Here is a 12535-nt window from a genome sequence, read left to right on the forward strand (position 1 = left end):
CACTCAGGTATTATTGTCTGGTATTAAAATGCCTTAAATTACATCTTCTAGGGACATACAGAGAGAAAAAGAGAGAAAAAGTTGCTTCTCGGAGTGCCCTGTCAAAGTTATATTACCATATTTTAAATGAGCTCATAGTACTTGTCTAAAAGATTTAATTACATTGTAAAATATAATGATAACAAGCCTAGATTAATTAATGGGATGAGGTATACAAATGATTTAATAAAACGGTTTTCAAACTTTTTCTTCTTAAGCAGGAGAAACATTTTTGAAAAGCAGAAACTTCAAATACAAAACAGATAAAATTATATCTTATAGCGGGTTCATAGCCAGGCCCTCCCATCTCCTCCTCACTCGCTACAGCAGTCATTGAAGGCCTCTGCCAAACTAAACCCTGAACTCCGGACAGAGCTTAAAAATCCGTGATTAATACAGGTTTTCCTAGTTTAAAATACTAATCTTCCTATTTCACCCATTCTTTCTACAGATCATTTGCGAGGACCCAAATGCGCTGTGATTAGAAACACTTTATCTCTTAAGGAATGGTGGCAGAGGCAGAGAGGAGGGGGAGAGAGAGATTGATTTGTCTGGGACGGTTTACTGGTTCCCGTTCCTGGAGAGATGATGACAGATGTCACTTTTATTCCCTTATAGTACTTTCCCAAATGGTAAACGAGGATAAAGAAAAGTTCATCCTATGGTTCTCTGAGAAACTAGAAATACCATCTTATCTGTTTCTCTATAAATCTCAGCATTCCAAGTAAAATTCTGAAACTTTTTATAGTAAAAAAAAAAAATTAAATTGGGATAGAGACCTTTCTTTGATGAGATAGATAATCATCTCCTCGAAGGGATTTCTGGTTCCTTACCCAAGCCCGACTTTGCTATCTTGGCAGAACAGAGGTGAGTTGATTCATGCAACATTGATGTTCCTGAGGAAGACAGACAGCTCTGAAAGACCAGGAGCCATTAATCTCTGAGCACCATGGAATAAAAATTTACTGGCAGAAGGATAGCATTTTACAGAGGCATGGCACACCTAAACCTGCAAGACTTTATGTTCCTTTTCCGGAGCGAACAACAAAGTAAAAGTCACTGCTCTTCCTGTCCACTTCTATGCATTTGAAAGTGCCATTTAAGTATAATATTTGGTCTGAAATCAAGAAGTTTTAAGAAAGGGTGTCAAAAATCAGAATCCGGAAATGTCCAGGGGTTTTATTTATAACTGGGTGTTTGCTTCAATGGCTCACAGCCATGAGGAAGAATTTTTTTTTTCTTTCCCTGAGGGCTCAACTCTCACTTCTGTTCTACCAAAATAGCAAAGTTGAATGCTGGGCAAGGAATTTTTAGATTCTGGAAGAATTCATTCATCAAAAAGAAAAGATTTGTCCTCTTTCTTTTATACACCTAATTTTTGTGGCTAAAGAAGCTGGGTCAGTACTTGAAGGATATTTTATAGATTTTCAGTTATACCAATAACTGGTTAGGTTACAATATGTTTTTTTCCCAATAGGCATTTTTCGACCTGTGCTAGGTGCTATGGATGGTAAGAAGGCATAAAATAACATATTTATTGAGCACTCACTATGTCAAACACTGGAAGGGTACTTCATCTATATTATCTCATTTAATCCTCACCCAGTGAAGGTAGATTTTACAATCTCCAATTTACAGAAATTGAATCTCCAACAATAACTCGCCATAGATCTCACCCCGTAATCTCCAGTAATAACTTGGAGGTGGATCACATCAATCAGTGGCAGAGTCAAGACCTGAACCTAATTTTATGTTTGCAATTCTGAAGCTTATGCTCTTTCCACTAAATAATGCAGCCTCAATTTTTTGCAGTAGTCAAATGGGAATAAGTGTAAGGAATACTGCCAGATTTGGGTGAGAATTACATAACTGACAGTTATTGAACACATGTCAACTACGACATGATTGAATGACGTCAATAACTTCCACTTCCTTCCTTTTCTTTTCCTCATTATACCCATAGTAAGTGAGATGATGTTTTGTTTTGTTTTTCCCTGGCAGTGCCCCAATAGCATGTTGAAATTATTAATCAAGTTGATTATTCATTTAAGTCTAGAGACTCCATTGCTCTTGGTGCCCGAATTCAGAAAGGGAGTTGAGTGTGGCAAGGGGAGGTCTCTTTTCTAATGTGACACAATGTGCTGTGCTCCCCGATTCTTCAGAATGTGCTAGAATGCTGCCCAAATACAGGACTCCAGAAGTTGCACACTTAGGTGGGAAAAGACCATTGTTTTTTAAATGGAATACTCACTTTACACAAATATTCTAAAAGCTACAAAAATGATTAATTTTGCTGTTAGGAATAATTACCAATAAATATAATCTTCCTTTTTCTAAGATAAAAACTATGTAACATCTTATTCATGTGTATATAATTTGAAGAAACAAAATGAACTATCTATTTAATTGTCATAGTCTGCCTTCAATTACCATACCTCAGCCTCAGATTACCACATATGTTCTTTGAAGAATTATGGTGTTTCTAAAGGAGTTGAAATCTTTCATAAATAAGAAGCCAAACTGTTAAAATGTGTTCGCAGCCAGATTCTGGCAAGTCGCCAAAGCCATATTTAAGATCAGTCAGTGAAGGAATATCTTATTCATACGGTTGGGATAACAAGTTTGATTTTAAATGGTAATAGCCTTTGGTAAACTGAAGACTTTGCATTCATCTCTAAGTGTATAACTTTTAACATATAGTAAACGTTCTATTCTCAAGCTGGGCACTGTAATCTTGATTGGAGGTTGCACTTGGGAGAAGGATAGTCCTCCATGAGAGGACCCTTCCCTGGGAGCACAGCCTGGGTTAAGTCTCATAGAAGAGGGGAGTCAGATGGAATGGTAAAAGGGGCTTCAATAAAACAGAAGGCAAGCAAACTAAGTATGTTAGAAATTTGAAAAGGAGTTGGTAGGAAGCAAATGAAAATGCTGAGTCTTTGTTGTTGTTTGTGTCTCAGTTTCACCTAAGCCCCAGCGGCTACCCTCTTCTGGAAATCCTAGAGCAGATCATTTCTTAAGCTGACTATATTGACAGATGGCTCAATGACCAGAGATGTCTGGTTTCGTCTGGTGATATATACGAATCCCAGTGTCTCAAAAAGCGGAATACCTGCAATTTTTGTCTTTTTAGTAGCTTATGATTTCCACCCTACTCAAAAAGTTTACCCACTTATCTCGGAACATTAAACCCTAAGGTATCCCTTGGGTTCTGGCTGACTTTGTCATTGTAGTATTGAAGTCATTAGCTTTTCAGCTTTCCAACATCATAACAAATATTACTTTGTATCTCTAATGAGGGTTGTTATAAGTCTCAGCAGTTCAGTAATTCTTCTAAAGTCTGCTGTGGCTGCCTTGTTTTTGCCACTTAATCAAGCTATGAGTTGACTTATTTTACTTTACGTTCATACAAGGAAGATGAGAGGCAGGAAGCTGTTAATGATTTGATTATTTTGCCAAAGCTTCACCTTCTTGGGTTCTAACTTTGCCTCTTCAAACTGTACAGTACGCTGCTGATTAGAAGTACTGAGAGTAGCCATTTTGTCTTGTTTCTAATTTTAGGAGAAAAACATTCAGTCTTTCATCGTTATGTAGGATGTTAGCTATAGATTATTCATAGAGATATTGCATTATAGTTAACAAAGTCAAACTAATTAAAACATGGCCAAATAATGAATTTACTCCATGAATACAAACATGGTTTGGTTTAAAGAAATCTATTAATGCCATTTATAGCACTGGTATTGAAAATCATTTAGTCATCTTGATAGATGGGAACATATTTAATAAAATCCAACATTTTTTTCTAAGTAAAAATGTTAGCAGACTGAAATCGAAATATGCATATTAACATGATAACAAATATTATTTCAAACAGTGGAAAAAATATACTAAACATTAATGCCCCAGAGACATTCCCATTAAAATAAGGAAGAAGGCATGGGTGTGATTCCCACTATTATGTACCAGAATTCTATAACTCTGGTTAACACACAGAGAAAAGAAACAAATAAGAGACATGACTATTGGAAAGGAGAAGCAAAGTTATTATTTGTAAGTAAAGGAGTCAGATACAAAATACACAGAAGTCAATAGCTTTCCATGTCAGAAATAACCATTTAGAAAGTGCAATGGTTAAAGCTCCTTAACAGTAGCAAAAATAGATAAAATAGTTACTAACAAACTTAATGATGTGTAGGTTCCATGTAAAGGAAATAATGAAAGTTTGATGAGGCACCTGAATAAACATTTTAATGGATGGGAAGCTAGAATATATTAAGATGTCAATTATTTCCACATCAATTCCATCAATAACATTATTATTTGGACATCAGACTATAATTATAAAAATCACAGGGAAGAATAAAGAGTGAGACAACTCAAGAAAAAATTGTAAAATAAGTTCAATGAAGGCAGACTTAAACTAAGTTTAGATAAATCATTAGATAAAACTGTAATAATGAAATCATTATAGGAATTGTACAAGAAGAAACAAGGCCATCAATGGAAGATTATACAATTTCAGAAATAGACCTTAGCATATGAGTTTATTATGTGATTAAACATGCAATTCCAAATGATGGATAAAGATCTCTTGTTCAAGGATGGCTAAGAGATCCTGGGACCCTTAGCCATCAATCTGAATAAAATTTGTCTCTTTAGATTTGGTTATAACATCATGCCATATACCACAATAAATTTAGAGTAGATTAAAGAATTGAAAGCAAAGGATGAAATAATGAACTAACTAGGAGAGATCATGGCAAATTTTACTTAATGCCAATGTAACGGAGGCCTCTTTGAGCAAAAGGCAAAGAAAGGAATCTTGAAGAAAATGTTGAAAAACTTCACAGTGTAAAGATACAAACCACTGTATGGCAAAAAAAAAAAAAATCATTTTGAATTGAATGGCAAATTACAGACAGATGATATATTTAACAGAAATTTAATGCCTTATTTTATAGACACACTATAAAAAAAGAATAGCCCAATTGAATAAAATGAGTAAAAGAAATGAATATACACTCAAAGATATAGACAGACATACGAATTGTCAATAAACATGGTTTAACATTTCACCTCACCTGTAATAAAGAAATGCTAATTAAAGTATGACTGTCACTCTTAATCCATCAAGTTGCAAAAAGAATGGTGGTATGTATTTTATAAGGGTTAAAATAACATACATGTGCTCATATAAAAGTTGAATAATTTTTTCCAGTTTTATTGAGAAATAATAGACATACATCACCACATAATTTTAAGGCTTCCAGCATGATAGTTTGATTTACATATATTGTGAAATGTTTACCACAGTAGGTTAAGCTAACATCCATCTTCTCATATAGATACAAAAAAAGGAAAGAAAAAAAGGAAAAAAATTTTCTTTTATGTTAGCTCACAGAATTTACTCTTTTAACAACTTTCCTATATAGCATGCAATAAAATTTTTATCAAGCCATATAATGAAGTATATGCGGTCATTAAAAATTAACTCTCAAGGGATATTTATGGACATGGAAAAATGCCCAGATTATCATATTAACTGTAGAAAAGTGTTATCACACGTTATGATTCCAATTTGATTAATACATAAGTATATATAATTATATGTTAAATAAAGATTGGTTGGAAAATAAAACTAACAATATCTTAGCGTTGGGATGTTACCTACTTTAATTTCTGTTTTTATACTTTTCTGTAATTTTCTATTAAAATGATTGTTTTACAAACCAGGCAATACTATTTAAAGCATAAATATGATTAAAATTTTAAACTATTAGGATAGTATTATTCAAACTGAGGGTTGCAATTCAGGAGGGTCATGCTATCAATTACCCAGTGGGTTGCAACCAGCATTTTTGTTAATGAAATAGAATGGAATACAAATATCTCTGTGCTTTATTTGTATGTTTAGAGAAAAAAAAAAAGAAACATCACAATAAATATTTAGTTTCAGCACACAAACACACAACCATACACACATAACCAGATATATAAATGTCTAAACACTTGATGTTAACTATATTTCTTGATATGGTTTATTTCAAAAAGTTTGAGAAACTACATTGGAGTAATCTGGTTTTTGATAGAATTGGAAGATTTCTGAAATTGCATACTTCATATTGCTAATGCAGTCACATCCCCTTCATGCAGATGAATCAGCACAAAGCTGGAAGTCGTTGAGGAATTCAGATTTAACTATTTCATCTACTGCTGGTTTTTAAAAAATAACAACCACAATGTCCAAACATCAGGCTTAAACTTGTAAATACAGAGATTATATGATGCTCTGTAATGAAGGATTATTTAAGTCAATACACAGCCAAACTCGCATCATTTAAAATTCCCTGAGCCATATTTCAATATCCACTAGCAGCACGTAAAAGTTAGGTAGAACAAAGATAACAATTGAATTTTACTGTGAGATTAGTATTGCAACAAGTCAGTCCAAGTCTTTTGAATCAAATAGCTTTTAACTGTTTCCATATGGGTGAATACTTCATTCTCTTGCCCCTTCTAAGTAGTATTTTAAGAAACTTTTTAATGTAGCTATAAAATAAGTACTCAGATATCTAATAATCTGGGTAGAGTCAGCATCTCCCTGATTAAAACATGCTGAATGTTCACAGCACCAGCCCATTACTAATTATTTGGCCCTAAAATGAGTTTACTGGATTGTCCAGTGCATAACTGACTGTTATTATGCATCACTATTTCATGGCATATCTAAGTCTACTTTCATATGTCCTTCATTCCCTTAAAGTATTAACAGTGCATAAATGAGGATATTTTGCCAACATCAGTAATGCCTTTTAATCATAATGATTTTTGAAAAGATCAGCTTACTTCCAGATAAGCCTAAATAATGTAGCTTCATTCCCAACATCAATTCTTTCCTACCTTACACACTCCAAAACTGAAAACAGACTTGTAATCAGGAGGTGACACTCAGAGGAAGAAAGAACTCCAGCATGGAAAGCCAATTACAAAAATGTTTTTCCCTTTTGAAAATATTTTTCATTGAAAGATAGGGGAAATAAAAACCAAAAAGTTAAAAAAATATCTTTTTAACCAATAGTTTGGAAGGAAAGAGAAATCAGATGTGAATTTTTTTAATGAGATAAAAGAATTGGAAGGATAAAAGACTCTGGTGTTATACTTTTAAAGACATGTTAGGGCTACTCTAGATTCTAGAAATCTAAAGAAAAATTAAGCCTTTATTTTATAAAACCTGCAGCTCTGCAAGATGCCACAGCTGTAAAATGACAAGGTTCTGGATATCAGATATCAGATGATTTGACCCCAGTTTTCCATCCAAAACTCATCTGCAAAGCAAAGTTCCTGCGTTCTGCAGATAACTATTCTTGTGGATTATGATTCTGAGCTACAACTAATATCAAGAGCTTTTATTAAAAGAAAACATGCTGCATACCCTTGCATATTATAATGATGTGAAATTTCATAATTTGTCCTATAGTACTGTCTCTGTAATAGATTACTGTGTGCTTAAATTCACCTGTTATTCCCAGAGCTCTTTGTACTGAGTGGTTCAGGCATGAAAATTCTGAAAAACTTTAAGCTCAAGTTTCTTGATTTTAGGAGAAGTGTTTTTAGCAGTAAAATCATCCGTCTCATGCCTGAGGCCAATTAGGAACAAGCATGCCTCATATGGGAAATGAGATATGATATTTTTCTAATATTCTATTGATAATAATGATGATTGCAATCAGCATTGTAAATTTTATGACCTACCTTTCCAATGAAATTTTTTCGGTATTTCAAAACAAATTGATTTTGCCATATCTTACGCTCCAGACTCATGGTTAAGATAAATGTTATTAGTTAGTTATAATCACAGATGTTTATCATTATACTTGTTTCTCTTCTAAAATACTTCATTTTTTAAGCATTTTCCATTTTTTTTGATGCTGGAGGATCATTTTTCACACTTTTGCAGACGATGGCAAGAAAACTTACTAAATATGCAATTGATTTTTCCATTAAGATAGCATACCAATAAGTACACCCAAGGCTGCATGGACCATTTAAATCATCAGACACTTTGATGAGGTATTCTAGTCTTCAGAATTTTAAAGATCTTTATTTTTAGATAGCAGGTCAGGAAACTACAGCAAGTGGGCCAAATTGGACCCACTTCCTGGCTTTGTAAATAAAGTTTTATTGAAACGCAGCCACACCCATTTTTTTATGCATTTGTCTGTGGCTGCTTTTGAGCTACAACCGCAGAGGTGAGCAGTTAGGACAGAAACTATATAGCCTACAAAGTCTAAAGTATTTACTACCTTGTTCTTTACAAAAAACATGCTGACCCCCGATCTCCAAACTAATTCCTAACTGGGTCTCGGGATTCTGTGAAGTTTTTCTCCTAAATTTTCTTTTGTAGATGTTTCATCTCACTGGTGAAATGACACATGTTCAATTGTGTAGAAAGACATGGACTTCATTTTTAATGCTTGTGTATGTATTTTAACATTTACTCTATTTTCTTCATCTGTATATATTACCTTTGCAAAATAAGTTTTATTTCTAAAACCCTTGCCACAAAACAGGTAAGTTAGAGATGTGACAAGATTTACGCTTTAATCTCATGATTGGATAGACGCTGCAAGCTAGGAGAATTCTTTTCTAGGCTGCCTTATTAAATGGGGTTCACTTAATATGGCTCCTGAGGGCTTTGAAATCAACATCCCATTGAAACTGAGTGGAAAATAATACAATTAACTGGAAGTAGAGCTCTCTAATGATTCATTTTGGAATTAGGTAATAGTGAGAAGAAGGGAATAACTTGAAAATAAAAACATTGGAAATCTATTGTAGTTAGGAGCTCAGACTGTCAAAATCAATTCTTAAGGAATATTTACAAAACCACATAACCTCTATTTATAAATATTGAATAAAGATGTGCTCCATATTTGAAAGCAGCTTAGATTTTCACTTACAAGATTCTGTAATACTAATTCCCAAATATGATGATAAGGGACTTCAAGTGTAAAACACATCTCACATTAACATGGGACACAGCATTAATTCCTAAACATTTTCTAAATCCTATCTATACAGTTGAAGTCCTACTTACTCATTTTCAACAGTTGTCAACCTTGCTACATACATTCTACAAAGACATTCCTTAGGTATTAAAAACAGCTGATATTTACTAAATGTTGCCTATACAACAGTCTACTTTTAATCCTTACCTAACCTCCCTTACCTCGTTTTATAGATGAGGAAACCAGCTTAGATAGGAAAAATAACTTGCCTAAGATCACATGCCTTGGTGCCCAAGCCAAAACTGTGACTCAAGCAGTTTGAGCCCAGAATCTTCATTTGAACCATGTTCCCTCCAAAGTCTTGTGAGTACAAGAAGCTTGAAAGCAACCAAGTAATAACAAACACCAGCACTTGGTATTGAGAGGCATTGAAAAAGGTGTGCTAACTCTTCCGGGTGAGAGGAAAAGGAAATGCTGCTGGGAGGAGGTAAGTCTTGAGTTGAATTGGGTTTACTAATTGGAGACAAGGAAGGTATCCCAGACATAGGTAATAGCGTGTTCAAAGGCAGAGACTGGAAGAGTACACTTTCAGGGAGGTGTAATAAGGCACAGGAGATGGGCTGGTGGAGTGTGAAGGGGCCTGCAGTATTGCCGTAGCTTACAGGAAGGCAGTGGTTTTCCCATTTCAGTGTGGTGAGGATCACCTGGGGCACCTGTTTACAGTGAAAATTACTGGGCCCAAGTTGTGGGAGAGTCTTATCCAGTTAGATCCAGGAATTTGCATTTCAGCAGGAACACCAGGTCAGGAGAGCCTCTCTGAGAACACTGGAAATCAACATTCTGGAGTATGACATGGTTAATGTCGTGATGTTATAGAAAAATGACACAGCAGCTCAGTGGAGAGAGGAAGGTGTTCTCAAAAGTGATTTTTTATTTATTTAGAATTCAGAAATAATAGAAAGGTAGCTTTTCTTGATGATTTATACAACACACGCACACACACACACACACACACACACACTTTCATTTATAATAGGTTTTCGATGTTATTTAAACTACTGGGTTATAAAATAAAATGCAGAAAAGGCAGGGTTCCGTTGTGTTAATTTTTTAAGGCGCCGTAAGGTACAAAAATATATGAATTTTTCAAACCAAACCTTATTTGTGTTTTGCCATTCTCAATCCTTCCCACCCTAGCAGTTAGTAAGCTGCAGTGTGAATAAATAAATGAATGGATTAGTTAATTGAATTACATATTTTCAGTAGAACCTAATTTCACACACTATAATTGAGAGATTATTTAATAACTCAAGCAAACTGCAGTGTTTCTGTACTTTTCTCTGGGATTAATGTAATAATTTAAGGGACTAATTACTTAAGGTAAAATTGACTCATAAATTTAAGATTTGGTACTGTCTTGTTATAATATAAGCTAAAAGTTGCTATTTCCCACTGGCTTTGAATACATCTAGAATGGAGTAAGTAAAGACAAACTGCATTTTAAAAATTATCTGTTGCATTTAATAACTTGTCAGATGGCTCCCAAAATATATTCTTTGTAGAAAATCGATATATTCCCATCGTGCAGAAGAGAATGTCAGTATACTTTTCAATATTTAAGTAAACTTGAAGGGAAGAAAAAGAAAAAAGAGGCAACAGCCGTCTAATTCATCTGGAATTAGACTCTAAACGGCAGAATCTCTTTGGGTAACCAGAGATAGCCTTGACCAACTGGGGACTCTCAAACTCGGGATGCCAGATCACACACTGATGTTTATTCCACACTTAAGCTTGTTCAACACAGATGGTAGGTATAAAATAGCTGAGCTCTAACAGATCATGTCCGGGCAGAATGATAAATATGGTCTTTTTTGTTGACAGTCGAGCTGTTTTCACATTCCACTTGAATTAAATTGTGCTCATTCATGCCATGGTACCTGATCTCTGGCAGGGATTCTTATAAAAAATCGTGTAGATTCATTGCAAAACAAGTGAAAAAAAAAGTTGTAAAGTAGCACTCTAAGAAAAATAAGACCAAAGTTGAACAGCCTATAAGAAACTATGACCAAAAGCCTCCATTTATTTTGAAAAAAAGATAAATATCTATTTAGATTGATATTTATTCATATATATTATATATAAGTATATATATTAATATATTAAAATTCAGGGGCAGTGCAAATCCTTAATTTTCATAAACTGGTAAAAATATTTAAAGTTTCTAATATGAAAAAGAAATCATATGTCAGATATACTAGGTATGATCAAATATAACACTGGCCCTAACTTTAAAATGTTCACAATCAAGTTTGGTAAATAAGACATAAAGCCATGATATTTTATATAAATGAGAAAAGTTAAATAGTAAAGTGAGAGATGATCACAGCAATGATGAAGCTTTATCCGAATGGGCTCTGGGTAGTAATTTCTGGGTCTTGAAAAGTGAATGAACTGTAGCTGGATAGGTAGGGGGGGCAGAAAATGATTTGAGTCAAGAAAGAGAGTGGGAGTGAGCAAAATCTCATCAACCCAGTGCTTGCTGAATTTGACCTTTTAGACGTGACCTAATCGTAGCGCTGGTAGCGACCCACAGGCACACACTCAACTTCGCTGATTCACTACAAGGACTCACAGAACTCAGCAAAGCTGTTATGCTCAAGGTTGCCATTTATTACAGCAAAGGGATACAGAATAAAATCAGCAAAGGGAAGGAACGTAGGGCAGAGTCCAGCCGTGACCAGGCACGGCTTCCGGTCATCCTCCCACAGTGGAGTTGGCCCATAATCCTCCCAGCAACTATTTGTGAAAACACACACCAAGTGTTGCCACTCAAGGAAGCTTATCCAGGCTCATCACCGTCCAGGATTTTTACTGAGGGCCATCACGTAGGTACGAAATTCTGCATGACTAACTTCATCTCTCATCTCCAGTGCCCCCAGGGGTCAAACTGATGCAACGTGGCCCAGGGATCCAGGCGAATGAAAACAGACATTCACCATAAATCATATTGTTAGTATGATCTAACATAGCCCAAGACCCAAGATATACAAAGGCACTTTTATCAGGCAGGATATTCCAGGGGATTAGAAGTGATCTCCCAGGAGCTGGGCAAGGGCCAGTTCTTTCTTTGGAATGCGTGGGTTTGAACACCCCAAACCCGCTGAGTTACTGAGCTTTTACTGCACAATAGGGAAAGAGTCTGTGTGACTGCAGGTCTTAAATTTTTAAATTTAACTAAAACAAAGAAAAAGATCTGAAAAATACCTGCAAAAGATTTTATCCACACGTTGTGATGATGAAAAATACATATGTATGAGGAAAAGAAAAGCCAACTTCATAGAATAGCTACTGTCTCACCTTTGCGTGGGCATCCAGGTGTTCTGCCCGGTGCAGTGAGCCTCAGTGGCGTGATTTATTGCCACGTACAACCATAACAGTACGATTACCTAAGGAGTAGTCCGTTATGCAGACCTCCATAAATGCTTCTC

The 12535-nt window shown here is 35.0% G+C and overlaps 1 protein-coding gene across 3 annotated transcripts in view; it reads left to right on the forward strand.

Moving 5' to 3' along the window:
• PLXDC2 (plexin domain containing 2) overlaps nt 1-12535 on the forward strand; it is a 417308-nt gene that overhangs the window by 332447 nt on the left and 72326 nt on the right. The gene's annotated exons all lie outside the window — the stretch shown is intronic.

This window comes from Stenella coeruleoalba (assembly GCF_951394435.1).
Source record: "Stenella coeruleoalba genome assembly, chromosome: 2".
NCBI lineage: Eukaryota > Metazoa > Chordata > Mammalia > Artiodactyla > Delphinidae > Stenella > Stenella coeruleoalba.